The sequence below is a fragment of the Felis catus genome, chromosome A1 (genome assembly GCF_018350175.1).
Source record: "Felis catus isolate Fca126 chromosome A1, F.catus_Fca126_mat1.0, whole genome shotgun sequence".
NCBI lineage: Eukaryota > Metazoa > Chordata > Mammalia > Carnivora > Felidae > Felis > Felis catus.
This window is the reverse complement of record NC_058368.1, coordinates 34,943,078-34,960,929: the sequence shown is the minus strand read 5'-3', so window position 1 is coordinate 34,960,929 and position 17,852 is coordinate 34,943,078. Positions and strand designations below refer to the sequence as shown.

The 17,852-nt window shown below is 36.3% G+C and overlaps 1 long non-coding RNA gene across 2 annotated transcripts in view; it reads left to right on the top strand.

The window, feature by feature from the left end:
* The window catches only part of LOC123384353, a 936,858-nt gene that overhangs the window by 406,201 nt on the left and 512,805 nt on the right, over positions 1 to 17,852 (top strand). For both annotated transcript variants that reach the window (XR_006595332.1, XR_006595337.1), the window contains exon 4: positions 6,083 to 6,128. This is a non-coding gene — a long non-coding RNA (uncharacterized LOC123384353). The remainder of the gene's footprint in view (positions 1 to 6,082; positions 6,129 to 17,852) is intronic.

Below are 17,852 nucleotides of genomic sequence, written 5' to 3'. Positions count from 1 at the left end.
AGAAAAAATGATCAAACCAGTGAATTTGAATGTAGAATAATGGATACTGTCCAAATTGAAATATAGATAGCATGAAATGAATGTAAATGGAAAACAAAACAAAACAAAACAGCAGAATCTTCAGTAGGCTGTGGGATGATATCAAATAATGCACCATTGGTTTAGTGAGAATCCCAGAGGGAGAGGATATGGAGGAAAGGGCAGAAAAATATTCAAAGTAATAATGGACAAAAATTTTCAGATTTGATGAAGGTATTGAATGGACATCTTCAAGAAACTCCATCAAAATAAACACAGAGAAAATAATATTAAAATGCATTATAATAAATCTTCTGAAAAATAATAATAAAGAAAAAACACTATAAACAACCAGAAGGTGAAAGGAGGATAAAACCCACACTTGTTATGTAAAAAGAACAATTATAAGAATGACATACTTTTTATTAAAAATTATACAAGGCACATACAAACAGAATAACATCTTTAAAGTATGAAAGAAAAATATATCATACTAGGATTCTATATCTTACTAAATATCCTTCAAAAGTGAAGGCAAAATTGGGGCGCCTGGGTGGCTCAGTCGGTTGAGCGCCGACTTCGGCTCAGGTCACAATCTCACGGTCCCTGAGTTCGAGCCCCGCATCGGGCCCCTGTGCTGACAGCTCAGAGCCCGGAGCCTGTTTCAGATTCTGTGTCTCCCTCTCTCTGACCCTCCCCCGTTCATGCTCTGTCTCTCTCTGTCTCAAAAATAAATAAACGTTAAAAAAAAAAAGTGAAGGCAAAATAAACACATTTTTCAGGCAATTCTTGAATCTGTTGACAGATTTCTTCAGGCTGAGAGAAAACAATTACTAATAAAAACTAAGAGCTTGACAATGAAATAAGAGTCAGATATATAAACACTGGGGTAAACAAAATAATTTTTCTCATTTTTTAATGTTTATTTTTATTTTTTTTTTCAACGTTTATTTATTTTTGGGACAGAGAGAGACAGAGCATGAACGGGGGAGGGGCAGAGAGAGAGGGAGACACAGAATCGGAAACAGGCTCCAGGCTCTGAGCCATCAGCCCAGAGCCTGACGCGGGGCTCAAACTCATGAAGCGCGAGATCGTGACCTGGCTGAAGTCGGACGCTTAACCGACTGCGCCACCCAGGCGCCCCTTAATGTTTATTTTTTGAGAGAAAGAGAGAGAGACTGAGCACAAGCTGGTTAGGGGCAGAGAGAGAGGGAGACAGAGAATACAAAGCAGGCTCCAGGCTCTGAACTGTCAGCACAGAGCTCGCTGCAGGGCTTAAATCCATGAACCATGAGATCATGACCTGAGCTGAAGTCAGATGCCCAACCATAATTTTTCTCATTTTTAAAATTTGCTATAAAAGATTTTGCACTTTAATGAAACACATAACGATGTAATATCAGCTTATAACATATTGAAAAAATGTATGACAATAATGGCAGAAAGGGCAGAAAGAGGAGAAACAGAAGCATACTCTTTTATGATATATAATAGATATGTAAAGTAGAATAATATCTGAAGTTAGAAAGTGATAAAGTTATATGCTTTAAATTCTAGAGAAATTACTAAAATGACAAAAGAAAGAGGTGAATTAATGAGTCAATATGTAATAAAATGGGATACAAAAAATTTTGTATAATAAAATATGACAGAAAAAAATAAACAATATTTGAGATTAAAAAATCATTAACATGATGGTATATTAAACCCTAGTCATATCAGAAATTATAAGTGGTCTCAATTCTCCAATTAAAAGGGAAAGATTGTCATATCGGATTAAAAAATATGGTGATGCATATTTTGTCCATTAGAAATCAGTGATAAATACACACACACACACACACACACACACACACACACACACACACACACACATATATATGGGGCACCTGGGGGGCTCTGTTGGTTGGTTGAGCATCTGGCTCTCAGTTTTGACTCACGTTATGATCTCGTCATTTCTGGGTTTGAGCCCTGCAATGGGTTCCATGCTGACAGCCTGCTTGGGATTCTCTCTCTCTCTCTCTCTCTCTCTCTCTCTCTCTGCTGCTCCCCTACTCCTGCTCTTGCTCTCTCTAAAAATAAATAAGTAAACTCTAAAAAAAAAAAGACAAAGAAGTTAAATGATGGAAGAAGGTATACCATGTAAAAACTAATCATAAGAAGCAAGAAGTGGCTGTATCAGTATCAGGTCAAGTAAGCATTCTTCTAAATGTAGCAAAAAATACTTTAAGTAAAAATAGAGGTTTTAATATGTAAATATCTTCCAAAAAAACACATTAGCAGTACTACCCTGTATATTTGATAGCCAACAAGTTTGCCACTCCTAAAGTATTTGCCTGTACAAATTTTGAACCACCATTGCCTTAGGAATATTTCTGCAATTCTTGAATTAATTGGAAGACTTTTGCTGCTCACTTTCGCCCACATTTCCAGCCCTGTCTTTTATTACTTTCCTCACAGGCACCTTAACTATGGCCATGCTGAATGACTTTGCAGTTACTCAAAGGCAAATACAATGCATTTAATCAAACATTTCAATGTTTTGCATTCATTTTCTAGAAGTACATTTCCACTCCTACACATGGATATTTCTTACTAATCCTTAAGTATTCAGCTCCAATATTACCTGTTTCAGGAGGCTTTCCATCAGACCTTCAAGTTGGCTTGGTTTCCTGTTTGGTAAGCTTCTATAATAGTCTCTTTGTTAGTACATGTCCCCTACTCCTTTGTTTCTGAACTGTATTTGTGAGACACAGTAAAAGAACACCTTGAGAAAAGGAATCTTGGTTTTGTCTCTATTATTTTAGTATCAAACTCAAGGATTACTACAGATAGATGACAATGTTACAAGTAGTATTGAAGCTAGAATATTTGATTCCAACATTTTGATTTGAGCACAGATACAGTATTTTGCAGGTTAGAGAATAAGCTATTAAAATGAGAGCTTTTTTTTTCTTATAGTTACTGAGTAATGTTTACAGCAGACAGCTTAACTTCATTTTTATAGTCCCCCATCCTACCTAAAGACAATCTTGACTTTCATGAGGCTTCAGTACTCTCTGCTAAAAATACAATAAGGTCAGTGAAATGAAGCATTTTCATATTCCAAGAACAGAGAAACTTACATTTTAAATTTCTTTTAAGACATATTGTCCATTTTTCCATTTGGAGAAATGGCTTCATTGAAAGTAAAATGAAAAATTTAAAAATAAAAAAACTATTGTAAGCTAGGGCACCTGCATGGCTCAGTCAGTGAAGCCTCCAACTTCGGCTCAGGCCATGATCTCATGGTTTGTGTGTTCGAGCCCTGCATCGGGCTCTGTGCTGACAGCTCAGAGCCTGGAGCCTGTTTCAGATTCTGTGTCTCCCTCTCTCTGCCCCTCCCCCACTCATGCTCTACCTCCCTCTGTCTCAAAAATAAATAAACACTAATTTTTTTTTAAATTATTGTAAGTCAATAAACTTGGTTCATTCCTTTATTGTATTGATCATACTGAATTTTCTAAGCAGAAAATTCATTCAATAATTATTTACTGAGTGCTCACCATGTGCCAGGTGCTATACTGGATATTGAGAAATTAGCAGTGAACAGAGACAAGGCAAAAAGGCAGGCATCAAATAATTACACAAAATTAATAAGTTACATTTGTGATATGTGTTAAAAACAAAACACACTGGATGCTACTTGCAATTTCCTTAGACTTGCATTGATTGGTGATTAACAAAAAACAAAGGGAAGACAAAAAGTTTGACACTAGCAACACCTTTGAAATCTGATAGTAAGTATATGTTGTCTTGTGCTTATTAGTTCCAGGTCATATCCTTAATGTTCACTGAGAATGAAATCTGCTTTTCATTCAGTGATTACTCAGTTATAGTAAACTGCTAACATTTGTAAATATGATACTTTACCTACTCATTACATTTATTGCACTGCAAAAAATTTTACTTTTCCCCAGGAGGAGCATTTTCTCCAGAATGTGAATATTTCAACACTGCTCCTTAATTTTTAGGATCATTTAGCTTTGGTGAAATGGATTTCTCCGTTCAAGAAAAAAAAAATCAAAGAAAAATTTTATAAAATTTACTACTATTTAGATAAACTTAAAAGCAAAAACTCATAGGAGGAATGATAGAGATCGTTAGAAATTCCTGTTATCTTTAGTATAGAGGGGTTTGGTGCATGAACTAAAGGGATTATTAGAAAAGTAGATTTGTCTTTGCCTGATTTTCTTGCTGTCAAGTAGGGTGGATCTTTTATAATTATCACATATCATTCATGGGAGTCCTTTCTGAGTCTACCCTGGTTATGAAAAATGGCTTCAGGCAAATTCTACAATTTCTTACAGAATGGGTAATAGAAAGACCTTATTGGATAACATATAAAGTTATTTAGAGCAAAAACAGCAAGAAAGGAAAAGAGATGGTCCACTTGAATGTCCTATCACTGCAGGAGAGGTGTTAGCCTAAGGCTATGTTGAAATCCAATATGGAAATTCTCCTTAGGATCTCACTTTTCCTGGAGAATCTTGGGCAGTGTTGCCTTCTATGGGGAATGAACAAGCTGCTGGGTGCCTGTACTGCAACTGGTTACTGTAAAAAGGAATTTTGGACAGGCAGCTCTCTGAAAGAGTTGAGAATCGATCTTCTCCTGGCCTGGTCAGTTGTGTCTAATTATGGTTCTCAGTTCTCTACTTTATAGGAAAACTCATTTCTTATACATTATAAGTGTTCACACTGTGCATTAAGAATTGTCTGAAATGAAGCTGAAATGTTCTCTTAAGTGCTCTGTAGGCATGAAATTTTGCCTAGTTTAGGTGTAACTCTTCTGGAGAAATCAAGATCCTCTGTTCTTAGGTTCATTTAGTCACCAATAAGTGATCTCTCAAAGTCATTCTCAGTGAATTCTCCTTATTTCCCTACTCTTAGATGTGTAATAAAAATCTAATTCATCTTGAACTTATCTAACTGCAACCATTTTGAAAAAAAGTAGGGAATTTTCAAAATGATTTATCCAATGACAAAGAAAATAAACTGTTTTATGAGTGGAGAAAGAGATCTCTTGATGAAGCAGAATAAATCTTTAAAACTACATTGACATAAATAAAATAATTTATTCTGAAATTTATAGTATTAGTCAATTTAATTAACAGAACATACTGCACACATTTATGACTTGAATGTAAAGCTGTGAGATAAGTGTACTCAGCCATCTGAAATATACCTTAAGTGAACAAATAAAACATACTATGTGGTTAATGAATACTAATGGTAAGCAGTATTTTTCTATTAAGTATCTGTATGTTAAAATTTATTTTAAGGCTTAACAGATACCATTTTACTGAGGAGAAAACAATATTATATTTCCTTAAGCTTTTCTGCCCTATACCAAACACACTGGCACCTAACACCATTAACTGTCATTTCTCTTTGTCCTTAACACAATTAGATCAGATTTAAGCCAGGTAAAGAGCAGTGATGCTAGCTCTCCAGGGGATGTGCACAAAACCCTGTGTCTTTAGTAGAATATGTTTGCCCTTTTCTTTCCATCAAATTTCAAGTGCCTCTGAGTGCTCAGAAGTAATGGTGAATAAGCAGGTCTCATTTCCCCATGGTATTTATTGCCCAGATGGTGACATAATCTTTCAAACCTAAAACTCTTTATTATTATCGATACCTTCATAAGCCCCTAAATATTTCTTTGGCAGTAGATCATATGTCACTTAATAACCTTGAGAATTTACTTGTTCATTTTTATCACAAAAATAAATTACACGAGTAATTTGAGCTGTACTTAATTCAGTGACTATCTGTCTTTTATAAAGCTTGATGACAATATTATTTAGAAAATTCTCAAGAATTTTAAATGTCTCTTGGATTTTTTTTTTGGCTTATCTAACAAACTTCAATATTGTAATTTTCAGTGCATACTACTGCTAACATAAGGTTCAGGTTTAAATGGTAAATAAAGTGCCTGAAAACCATTTGAAATAGGTTATCATTAACCTTGATTACCATTGGTTAAAACAAAACAGAATCAGACTAATTGTGCTGATTTATGCAGGTTTTCACTGACAGAGGCAGAGCAGAAATCAGATGTCCGATTCTTGGTGAGTGACCATGATTTCATTCAAGTAGTTCACAGACATTATTAGTGCATGAGACTTATGTGACCTCTTGTACCTGTGGTAATAAGATGCCAGTATTCTCCATTCAGGAAAGAAGTGACCTGATTCAACTATGCTAGGCAAAATGCCATGGCAACAGCTGGCTTCTCGTTTTAGCAATGATTTTACAATCCTGCTAAGGCCAGAAGCGGTAGGCTTTTCCCCTTTCTTTGTCCAAGCTCTTTTCTCCAACTACAAGTGAGTGTTAGATGCTCTTCAGAATGTTATAAGGAGCAGGAAGGTGGCATATAAATACATGTGGTACTATTCTCCCATTAGCAGTAGAGAGGAAGAGAAAAAGGGAATGGCAGAGCCTACCTGTAGCAAATAATGAAAGGACTCTGATAAAAAGGATAAGTGTCAAGAGGCTCTGGTTACATTAAGTGAAAAAAAAAAAATCCTATGTGAGGTGAAAATTAAATTTAGCAAAGACAGTAGCATTGCAAAAATGGTGCCTGGACAATAAGAAAATGAAGCAAATAGTGATAAAAGGGGTGAATAAGTGGAAAAACTCAGTAGAAAAAAGAAAAGGAGTAATCTGTATAGCCTTTGAAAACCAATATAAATCAAAGGGTAATTTTATGAAAACACTTATTTGGAAAAAAACTGGACATTTGTACATTGTTTTAAATGTAAGGTAGAAACATAACCTAGCAATATTTTGTTATACCTGATATCATAAATTATGCAGTCATTGAAATAAGTCTCATCGACACTAAAGATAAATCAATGATACTCATTGTTCTAGAATGCATACATTAGAATTAAAGTGTGACTTGTTATGGAACATATCAAAAAATCTCAAAAACTTTTAAATCTATTTTGTGAATGTTCCATTTTTAAAAAATCATTAGATCATCTGGCAATTGTATTCAAAATTACATTATTTAAATGACTGGAAAAGTATGAAAAAGATTGCATCCCTAATTTTTTTTTCCAAGTTTACTTCATATTTACTTTAGTATTTACTCATATAGAATCCTGGAAAGTTTCTAGTTTTAATGTTTGAATTAAAGATGAATAAACAAAGACTCTCACAACTAGAACTGTATATTATTATTATTATTATTATTATTATTATTTGTGTAAATGTAATTTAATTGCCTTTAACCTTGGATTCATGGTTTTCATCTCTTTGGTCTACATTATCTTGCATGAGTTGTTGTACCTAGTGAGCACTGAAGAAATGCAACTGAATTGTAGAAAATTAAGATGAATTTATTTATAGTGACATAATTTTACTTTCTAAGGACATATTAATTATTTACACCAGTGAATATGATATTTTATATATTCATGTCAATGTTGCTGTCATAAGACCACATAAAATATTGTTTGTGGTAGTGACTTTTGAAAACTTAGAATTTCTCTCAATCATGTCTTCATCAACATCAAAAGACTTAATGCTAATGTTTCCATAAGAAGTTTATTTAGTCCTAAAAGTAATCATGCATTGATGGACACCTTTGGGGATCATGTGGTCCAGATTATCTCCTATGGCTTTGATAGGGACATCAGTTTTTCTCCCTTCAATTAGGGAGCTAGTATCTTCTAGGACAATTTTATCAAGCCTCTTCCTAGAAGGACAGACAACTGGTTTAGCAACAGCAAATGTGTGATCACCATCTTGATTCATATGGCCTCTGCCTAGAAATCAGGGGTCTCCATTCTCTACTTCAATTATGGGAGGACCAGTGTTCCCATCATATGATGATTTATATAATGATTTTATGCCATTTACTGAAAATGTGCCATCTCTTACAGATATTTACATCAGATAAGTACTATTATAATTGTTTTAATGTTTATTTTAGAGAGAGAGAGAGAGAGAGAGAGAGAGAGAGAGAGCGCGCGCGTGTGCATGCAAGTGAGGGAGGGGAGGAGAAACAGGGAGACACAGAATCTGAAGCAAGCTCCAGGCTCCGAGCTGTCAGCGCAGAACCTGACATGGGGCTCGAACTCAGGAACTGTGAAATCATGACCTGAGCTGAAGTTGGTCCTGTATAAAATAAATATATTTATTTAAATAAAAAAGTTTATTTTAATAAACACCATTTCTGTATTAAAAAAAGGAACAAACAGTAAACAAATAAGTAGAACAGGAAATAAATGTGTGCACAAAAAAGTTTTTTAAAAAGAAAATATCCGCATTGCTATTCTTTTTATAAATTGAAATTCCTTTTACTCAGACATTTATTGAGTAAAAGGAATATACTTCTTATAGTATGGTCTTTTAAATATACTTCTTATAGTATACTTCTTATTTTAAAATATATACTTCTTATAGTATGGTCTTTTAAATAATGTCTGTGTTTCCTTGCCCAATCAAGTTCATATAGTTTTGTTGGGATTTTTTTTTTCAGTTATCAATGGAACTGCACTTTCCAGTTTATTATCTTAGAAGTAATTGACCATTTGGAAGAAGCCCCTACATATTATTTTTTTCTCTAGTTTTCCCCTGATAGTCTGTGATAGATGATTTACAACTTTTCATCTGTCTGAATTTTCAGTCCACTTTTCAGCAGCAACTCCTTTTTAAAATTTCAGCCTTTTTGATTTATTTGCCAAGACAGAATTCTAAGGTTTATTTTTTTTTTGAGCATTACTTCTTGATCCAGTCTCACTAATTCCTGTTTTAATAGACTTGCTATATTCGTAATAAGCTTATATTTTTTACTAAAGAAGCACTTGCAAAACAAAACACACCAAAACTACTGCTTCAGTTCTCCTTTATGACATTCACCATGTGTATACGTGTATGTGTGTGTATTTTGCAATGCCTATTATGAACTAGATGAAAAATATATCTGGGGCGCCTGGGTGGTTCAATCCGTTAAACATCGGACTTCGGCTCAGGTTATGATCTCGCAGTTCGTGAGTTTGAGCCCCACATAGGGCTCTGTGCTGACAACTCAGAGCCTGGAGCCTACTTTGGATTCTGTGTCTCCCTCTCTCTCTCTGCCCCTTCCCTACTCATGCAATGTCTCTCTCTGGCTCTCAAAAAATGAATAAATATTGAAAAAATAAAAATAAATAAATATTTTACATATATACATGTATATTTGACAAATCATCCAGTAGTGAAATGTGCACCTGACAAAGCAGGCTTATGTGGTTCTTTCACCAGTACAATTTAGTTTCTCCTCTTTCTTAAATTAATAAAATTGGCTATTATGGGGTGCCTGGGTGACTCAGTTGGTTAAGTGTAGGACTTTGGGTCTGATCTCACGTTTCGTGAATTTGAGCCTTGTGTCAGGCTCTGTGCTGACAGCTCAGAGCCTAGAGCCTGCTGCAGATTCTGTATCTTCCTCTCTCTCTGCTCCACCCCCACTCATGCTTTGTCTATCTCTCTCTCAAAACTGAATAAACAATAGAATAGAATAGAATAGAATAGAATAGAATAGAATAGAATAGAATAGAATAGAATAAAAATAAAACAAATTGGCTATTTTATCTATGATACCCTGAATTCCATGATATTTGAAGATTAATATATTCTGATTTTACCCTAGAATATATATCAAAGCACATGGTAAATGAGTATTTAAATACAATATACCTATATTGCAATCTATGTTTTGCCACAAAAAAATCAGTCTAATTAGTTTCTATCGAATGTATTATCCTTTATTCACTCATTCAACAATCTTTAGTGAGTACTTTCTACATGTAAACACATTTATTGGGTACTGTTAAGACTTCTACAATAAATGACATTCATTATTAAAGCCCTTTATTGAATTTTATATTGTTCTCAGCTTCTCCTCTTCCTACATTTAGTGCTGCTCTATATTTAGATCTGATGGAAAAATCTGTGGTGGTCGCTATACAATACAAGTGTAATAGATGTGATTCTTTGGGATCCACAAATATTCAGAGAGAAAAATGGTGACAGAGAAAATAGTGACATTAAAAAAAACATACACTGATAGAAGTTTGTTGCCCTTGTGACAATGAATATGCCAGGTATATTCATAGTCCTTCAGAAAAAAATGGCAAGAAATATATTTTCAAATAAGTGAAATTAGAGATAATTATTACTGTCTTCCTGTGGGCAAAGAAAGAAAAGTCATAAATTTATTTATTAAGTTAATTAATTTATTTTAATATGAAATTTATTGATAAATTGGTTTCCATACAACACCCAGTGCTCATCCCAACAGGTGCCCTCCTCAATGCCCATCACTGACTTTCCCCTCCCTCCCACCCCCCATCAACCCTTAGTTTATTCTCAGTTTTTAAGATTCTGCCTCCCACCCTCTCTAGCTTTTATTTTTTCCCCTTCCCCTCCCCCATGGTCTTCTGTTAAGTTTCTCAGGATCCACATAAGAGTGAAAACATATGGTATCTTTCTCTATTTGACTTATTTCACTTAGCATAACACTCTTCAGTTCCATCCACATTGCTACAAATGGCCATATTTCATTCTTTCTCATTGCCATGTAGTATTCCATTATGTATATAAACCACAATTTCTTTATCCATTCATCAGTTGATGGACATTTAGGTGATCCATAATTTGGCTACTGTTAAAAGTGCTGCTATAAACATTGGGGTACAAGTGCCCCTATGCATCAGCACTCCTGTATCCCTTGGGTAAACTCCTAGCAGTGCTGTTGCCGGGTAATAGGGTAGATCTAGTTTTAATTTTTTGACGAACCTCCACACTGTTTTCCAGAGTGGCTGCACCAGTTTGCATTCCCACCAATAGTGCAAGATGGTTCCCGTTTCTCCACATCCTCTCCAGCATCTATAGTTCCTGATTTGTTTATTTTAGCCACTCTAACAGGCATGAGGTGATATCTCAGTGTGGTTTTTATTTGTATTTCCCTGATGAGGAGTGACATTGAGCATCTTTGCATGTGCCTGCTGGCCATCTGGATATCTTCTTTAGAGAAATGTCTATTCATGTCTTCTGCCCATTTCTTCACTGGATTATTTGTTTTTCAGGTGTGAAGTTTGATGAGTTCTTGATAGATTTTGGATACTAGCCCTTTGTCTGATATGTCATTTGCAAATATCTTTTCCCATTCCGTCAGTTGCCTTTTAGTTTTGTTGATTGTTTCATTTGCAGTGCAGAAGCTTTTTATCTTCATGAGGTCCCAATAGTTCATTTTTGATATTAATTCCCTTGCCTTTGGAGATGTGTCAAGTAAGAAATTGCTGCGGCTGAGGTCAGAGAGGTTTTTGTCTGCCTTCTCATCTAGGGTTTTGATGGCTTCCTGTGTCACATTCAGGTCCTTCATCCATTTTGAGTTTATTTTTGTGAATGGTGTAAGAAAGTGGTCTAGTTTCATTCTTCTGCATGTTGCTGTCCAGTTCTCCCAGCACTATTTGTTAAAGAGACTTTTTTTTTTCCATTGGATATTCTTTCCTGCTTTGTCAAAGATTAGTTGGCCATACTTTTGTGGGTCCAATTCTGGAGTCTCTATTCTATTGCATTGGTCTATGTGTCTGTTTTTGTGCCAATAACACACTGTCTTGATGATTGCAGCTTTGTAGTAGAGGCTAAAGTCTGGGATTGTGATGCTTCCCGCTTTGGTCATCTTCTTCAATATTGCTTTGGCTATTCAGGGTCTTTTGTGGTTCCATACAAATTTTAGGATTGCTTGTTCTAGCTTCGAGAAGAATGCTGGTGCAATTTTGATTGGGATTGCATTGAATGTGTAGATTTCTTTGGGTAGTATTGACATTTTAACAATATTTATTCTTTCAGTCCATGAGCATGGAATGTTTTTCCATTTCTTTGTATCTTCTTCAATTTCCTTCATAAGCTTTCTATAGTTTTCAGCATACAGATCTTTTACATCTTTGATTGGGTTTATTCCTAGGTATTTTATGATTCTTCTGAATGGGATCACAACTGTTTGTTTATTTGTCTCTCTGTTGCTTCATTATTAGTGTATAAGAATGCAACTGATTTCTGTACATTGATTTTGTATCCTGCAACTTTGCTGAATTCCTGTATCAGTTCTAGCAGACTTTTGGTGGAGTCTGTCAGATTTTCCATGTATAATATTATGTCATCTGCAAAAAGTGAAAGCTTAACTTCATATTTTCCAATTTTGATGCCTTTGACTTCCTTTTGTTGTCTGATTGCTGATGCTAGAACTTCCAACACTATGTTAACAGCAGTGAGAGTGGACATCCCTGTCGTCTTCCTGATCTCAGGGAAGAGGCCCTCAGTTTTTCCCCATTGAGGATAATGTTAGCTGTGAGCTTTTCATAAAGGGCTTTTATGATGTTTATGTATGTTCCTTCTATCCCTACTTTCTCAAGGGTTTTTATTAAGAAAGGATGATGAATTTTGCCAAATGCTTTTCTTGCATCGCGTGACAGGATCATATGGTTCTTATCTTTTCTTTTATTAATGTGGTATATCACATTGATTGATTTGCCAATGCTGAACCAGCCCTGCAGCCCAGGAATGAATCCCTCTTGATCCTGGTGAATAATTCTTTTTATATGCTGTTGAGTTTGATTTGCTAGTAGCTTGTTGAGAATTTTTGCATCCATATTCATCAGGGATATTGGCCTGTAGTTCCCTTTTTTTGCTGGGTCTCTGTCTGGTTTGGGAATCAAAGGAATGCTGGCTTCATAGAATGAATCTGGAAGTTTTCCTTCCCTATTTTTTGGAATAGCTTGAGAAGGATAAGTATTATCTCTGCTTTCAATGTCTGGTAGAATTCCCCAGAGAAGCCATCTGGTCCTGGACCCTTATTTGTTGGGAGATTTTTGATAACTAATTCAATTTCTTTGCTGGTTATAGGTCTGTTCAAGTTTTCTACTTCTTCCTGTTTGAGTTTTGGAAGCGTGTGGGTGTTTAGGAATTTGTCCATTTCTTCCAGGTTGTCCAGTTTGTTGGCATATAATTTTTCATAGTATTCCCTGATAATTGCTTGTATTTCTGAGGGATTGGTTGTAATAATTCCATTTTCATTCATTATTTTCTCTATTTGGGTCATCTCCCTTTTCTTTTTGAGAAGCCTGGCTAGAGGTTTGTCAATTTTGTTTATTCTTTCAAAAAACCAACTCTTTCTTTCATTGATCTGCTCTCCAGTTTTTTTAGATTCTATATTGTTTATTTCTGATCTGATCTTTATTATTTCTTTTCTTCTGCTGGGTTTGGGGTGTCTTTGCTGTTCTGCTTCTGTTTCCTTTAGGTGTGCTGTTAGATTTTGTATTTGGGATTTTTCTTGTTTCTTGAGATAGGCCTGATTGCAATGTATTTTCCTCTCAGAACTGCCTTCGCTGCATCCCAAAGCGTGTGGATTGTTTTATTTTCATTTTCATTTGTTTCCATATATTTTTAAATTACTTCTCTAATTGCCTGGTTGACCCATTCATTCTTTAGTAGGGTGTTCTTTAACCTCCATTTTTTTGAGGTTTGCCTGACTTTTTCCTGTGGTTGATTTCAAGTTTCATAGCATTATGGTCTGAAAGTGTGCACAGTATAATCTCAATTCTTGTATGCTTATGAAGGGCTGTTTTGTGACCCAGTGTGTGATCTATCTTGGATAATGTTCCATGTGCACTCGAGAAGCAAGTATATTCTGTTACTTTGGGATGCAGAGTTCTAAATATATCTGTCAAGTCCATCTGATCCAATGTATCATTCGGGACCCTGTTTCTTTATTGATCCTGTGTCTAGATGATCTATCCATTGTTGTAAGTGGGGTATTAAACTCCCCTATAATTATGCATTCTTATCAATAAGGTTGCTTATGTTTGTGATTAATTATTTTATATAATTGGGGGCTTCCGTATTCTGTGCATAGACATTTATTATTGTTAATTCTTCCTGATGGATAGACCCTGTAATTATTATATAATGCCCTTCTTCATCTCTTGTTACAGCCTTTAATTTAAAGTCTAGTTTGATATAAGTATGGCCACTCCAGCTTTCTTTTGACTTCCAGTAGCATGATAGATAGTTCTCCATTGCCTCACTTTTGATTTGAAGGTGTCCTTAGGTCTAAAATGTGTTTCTTGTAGACAGAAAATAGATGGGTCTTGTTTTTTTTATCCATTCTGATACCCTATGTCTTTTGGTTGGAGCATTTAGACCATTTACGTTCGTTGTTATTGAAAGATATGGGTACAGAGTCATTGTGATGTCTGTAGGTTTCATGCTTGTAGTGATGTCTCTGATACTTTGTGGTCCTTGCAACATTTCATTCACAGAGTCCCCCTTAGGATCTCTTGTAGGGCTGGTTTGGTGCTGATGAATTCCTTCAGTGTTTGTTTGTTTGTTTGGGAAAACCTTGATCTCTCCTATTCTGAATGACAGACTTGCTGGGTAAAGGATTCTCGGCTGCATGTTTTTTCTGTTCATCCCATTGAAGATTTCCTGCCATTCCTTTCTGGCCTGCCAAATTTCAGTAGATAGGTCTGCCACTACTCTTATAGGTCTACCTTTGTAAGTTAGGGCCCATTTATCTCTAGCTGCTTTCAGAATTTTCTCTTTATCCTTGTATTTTGCCAGTTTCACTATAATATGTTGTGTAGAAGATCGATTCAAGATACGTCTGAAGGGAGTTTTCTGTGCCTCTTGGATTTCAATGCCTGTTTCCTTCCCCAGATCAGGGAAGTTCTCAGCTATGATTTGTTTAAGTACACCTTCAGCCCCTTTCTCTTTCTCTTCTTCTTCTGGAATTCCTATTATATGGATATTATTCCATTTGATTGCATCACTTAGTTCACTAATTATCCCCTCATAATCCTACATTTTTTTAATCTTTCTTTTTCTCAGCTTCCTCTTTTTCCATAATTTTATCTTCTAAAATTATCTTCTTTTATCTTTTATCTCACCTATTCTCTCTGCCTCTTCGATCTGTGCTATGGCCGCCTCCATTTTATTTTGCACCGCGTTTGTAGCATTTTTTAGCTCCTCATGACTATTTCTTAGTCCCTTGATCTCCGTAGCAATAGATTCTCTGCTGTCCTCTATGCTTTTTTCAAGTCCAGAGATTAATTTTATGACTATTATCTAAATTCTTATTCCATTTTATTGCTTAAATTGGTTTTGATCAATTCATTAGCTGTTGCTACTTCCTGGAGTTTCTTTTGAGGAGAATTCTTCTGTTTCATCATTTTGGGTAGTACCTGTGGTAGCTCCTACTGCAGGGCACTTCCCCTGTGCTGTGGGGAGAAACTTGTCTCGGTGGGCGGGGCCACAGTCAGACGCAGTGTCTGCCCTCAGCCCACTTATGGGGCCACAGTCTGACTGGTATGTACCTTAACTTCCCTTCTCCCAGGGGCAGGACTCACTGTGGAGTGCTGTGGCCCCTGTCTGGGCTCGTTACACACTGCCAGGTTTATGGTGCTGCTTTGGTGGGATCTGGCCAAGGGCATATTAGCCAGGGTGGATCCGCAAGGTGCACAGGGGTGGGAGGGGCAGGCTTAGCTCGCTTTGCTGTTGGTGGTCCCCTGCTGGAGGGGCCCTGAAGCACTGGAAGGGAGGCAGGCTTGTTGGAAGGATGGATCCACCGAAGCACAGCATTGGGTGTTTGTGTGGTGCAGGCAAGTTCAGTGACAGGAACTGGTTCCCTTTGGAATTTCGGCTGGGGGATAGGAGAAGGAGATGCAGCTATCCAGTGCTTTTGTTCCCCTGAGGAGCTGAGTTCTGTCTTCTGGGACTCAACAACTCTCCCTCCTAGTGCCCTCTCACCCTCCCCACTCTTCGAGAGCAGAGCTGTTGACTTTTAACATTCCAGATGTTAAATCCCGCTGGCTGTCAGAACTCACGGTGTCTGGCCCCTCCACTTTTGCAAGCCAGACTTCAGGGGCTCTGCCTTGCCTGGTGGGCTACCCCTCCACCACCCTGGCTCCCTCCCACAAGTCCTTGTAGCACACACTGCCCCTCTGCCCTTCCTACCCTCTTCTGTGGGCCTCTTGTCTATGCTTGGCTCTGGAGACTCCCTTCTGCTAGTCTCTGGCGTTTTTCTAGGTTATTTAGGCAGATGTGGGTGGAATCTAAGTGATCATCATGACGAGGTGAGCTCAGCGTCCTCTTATACTGCCACCTTCTGATTTCCTCCTCTCCTCATTTCATAAAGTTATTTTAAATGATAACTGAGTGATTCTAGGAACTCTGTAATCTTCCTTTATCATACAAGTGACATAGCTTCCTGCCAAGTTGTTTTCAAGATTATCTTCTAGATTCCTCCATCTTTATTTTTAAAATCTTAAAGATTGAATAAATAATTCAGGGTACATTAACATTGCTTAAAGAGACAGAAAATGTTTCTTCTGGTTCTTTTTTTATTGGATTCAAAGAAATTTAATTTAAAACAAGCCTCCCTACATCCCTGAGTTTCCTTTGATATTAAAATTAACTTTATGAGCGCTATCTTCATTTTTCCAAGTAATTTAAAAAGAATCAAACACCTTATCAATGACCATATTTATGTAGATATATTAGTATAAAATGTATATTTATATAGGTATAAAGAATAGATTGGCTAACCAATACTATATTAGCATGCATCAATTAGATCCAAAAAAGACAATGGAGATTGTGATTCCATGCCTCAGAAAAGAAATGCATAAGACAAGTAGAAAAATCCTCACAAAAATCTGGGCGACTGAGTATGGGAGGTAGTGGTTGAGATCATAATGAGAAAATAATGATTTTTTATATCTAGCTGAGGAGTATTTGCAAATTCCACCAACTAATACAAGGTCCAGCCCAGTCAGCACACACATGTCATTGTGTAGGCAGATTGACTGAACTTGGAATATAAATGATTTAGAGAATGAATGGGTTTTCACAGTATGCTTCTCAAAATGTAGAACAAAATGCAACAAACAAGGGCATAATCTTTCTCCTTTCTCCATCTTGTGGTTAATATGCTACTTTTTAACCTCCTTTCTTTTATCAGACTGAATTATGTTTGACTGGCTCATTGCCCATGTTGTGAGGTAATTTCTCAATATACATTCTGAGATCTCCTTGACTTATTTTTTTGAGACCAATTTTATTACTTAGGCTTGCTTTCCACACTACCTGCATAGAAACTTTACATTTTTTTAATCCATTTTGACATTTCAATAATACATCCTAAATTTTCCTACCTTCTTTCTTTCTAATCCCTCTCCCCCTCCTTCTCTCTCTCTCTCTTTTTCCTTCTTTCTCATTCCTTTTGGATACAGAGTTGTTTATATTATCCTGCTACTGCTACTGGTTTTATGTCATTGCTCCAGGTAATAACATTAGAATATTAATCTCCAAAGATAGTTGATAACAGTTCTTAATAAAGATTTACTACATTTTTGGTGACAATTAGCACAGTTAGCACAGTCATAAACTGTATCTTGGTCTTTATAAACTTTATGCACTTTTTTTTTTTTTTTGTGAGAGAGAGAGTGTGTGAGAACGTGTGCACTGGGGAGGGGGAGAGAGAGAGAGAGAGAGAGAGAGAGAGAGAGAGAGAGAGAGAGAAAAGATCCCAAACAGACTCCACACTGTCTGAGCCTGATACTAAGCTCAAACTCATGAACCAATAGATCATGACCTGAGCTGAAACCAAGAGTCAGACATTTAATCGACTAAGCCACCCAGCTGTCCCTGTAGGTTATAATTCTAAAACCAGTCTCACTGGGCTAAAGTCAAGGCTTCAACAGGGCTGGTTCCTTTTGGAGTTTCTGGAGGGAGAATCATTTTCT